The sequence below is a fragment of the Lupinus angustifolius genome, chromosome LG15 (assembly GCF_001865875.1).
Source record: "Lupinus angustifolius cultivar Tanjil chromosome LG15, LupAngTanjil_v1.0, whole genome shotgun sequence".
Classification (NCBI taxonomy): domain Eukaryota; kingdom Viridiplantae; phylum Streptophyta; class Magnoliopsida; order Fabales; family Fabaceae; genus Lupinus; species Lupinus angustifolius.
The window spans coordinates 13,972,184-13,972,588 of NC_032023.1; positions in this window are offsets into that span (position 1 = coordinate 13,972,184).

A 405-nucleotide genomic window follows, 5' to 3' on the forward strand; every position below is an offset into this window, starting at 1 on the left:
TTTAATGATCACACCCGCTGGTGGAGAAGATTGGTATCCTGTCCATAGTTTCACTTTTAAAGGAGACCCCATCTATGCAGATAAGATAGGTGGACATTTTATTTGGGACGTTAATCCAGATATGTGTGACCCCGGATGTGAATGTTCGATGCACTATGATGACACTAGTGATGAGGAGACAGAAAAGAGAAGGAAGAACCCTTGTTGTAAGCCTCCTCCTTCTCCAAGAAGAAGATCTGACCCAGAAAATGGCCCCTGGGTGGGAATCCACAAGAACAGAAAGCCCCTTTCTATATACGAAGAAGGGCTTAAGATACTCAGGGAAGAAGGGTTCGCTCCTGTGCCACAGCCACCTAATGACCCTACTCTGATCTCATGGTCCCCAAAGGATACATATCGGACATG